Source organism: Octopus bimaculoides, chromosome 1 (assembly GCF_001194135.2).
Source record: "Octopus bimaculoides isolate UCB-OBI-ISO-001 chromosome 1, ASM119413v2, whole genome shotgun sequence".
Lineage (NCBI taxonomy): Eukaryota > Metazoa > Mollusca > Cephalopoda > Octopoda > Octopodidae > Octopus > Octopus bimaculoides.
Genome location: NC_068981.1, coordinates 127,454,667 through 127,455,653, shown reverse-complemented (window position 1 = coordinate 127,455,653; position 987 = coordinate 127,454,667).

Genomic DNA, 987 nt, shown 5'->3' with positions numbered 1-987 from the left:
GCGTTTAGCTGTTATTTCTAGCATATCAAGTTTCCCTCAGTGTCTAATCCCAATGTGCACCTTTTTTAAAATTTATTTACGTTGTTTAGAAAATAAAAATTATTTTGTTCACAAAATTTAATTAAAAGAAAAAAAATGTATGAAGTTAACAAAAACAGATAGTGTGTTATTTTTATTCCTTCTACCTATCTACGTTGTTTAGAAAAGAAAAAAGTAATTTAAAAAAAATTATTTACTTTGTTTAAAAGAAATTATTTACTAATTTGCATACGCGCGTACGCGCACACATGTATTCATTTGCACGCGCGCCCACGCGCACTTTCCGTAGGATCGACCACTCACGACTAGCTAGCGCGGACGCGCGACAGCGCGTTCGGGTCCGCTCTGCTTGAGTAGTACCGAAAAGTATTCCATTTATAACAACAATAGCAACAGTAGCTGCTGAGCTGGCTGTTTTCAAATCAGGAATGTTTATCCCTACGTCAGCCCTAATTTATCAGGCATTTCTACGATCGAAATCATTGCATCGATGAACATCACATCATTTTTATTTTCAGACTTTATGCATCTTACACTACATTATCCAATGTAGTATATTAAATAGCATTTTTTAAAAAGAAGGTAGCGTATAATATACGGGAAAATTTGGCTGCTATTTTCAGCTGACCAAACGATCACTTAAAGCAAAATGGAGAAGCCGTTACCGCGAGCAAAATTTCGTCTGAAAATTGTCTTGTGACAAAATAAAAATTCTTTTAAGACAATCTTTATATCTATCTCATTTACTTGTTTCAGTGATTGGACTACAGTCATGGATGCTTTAAACGAAGAAATCGACCCTAGTACTTGTTTTTAAGTCTAATACTTATTCGGCAAAACTTCCTTTTGTACCCCACCTCAAATAAAACACCCCCTTTTTTTTTTCTACACAAATCCCCGTTTTCGGCTACGGAGAATGCAAATCTGCAAAAAAAAAAAAAAAAAAAA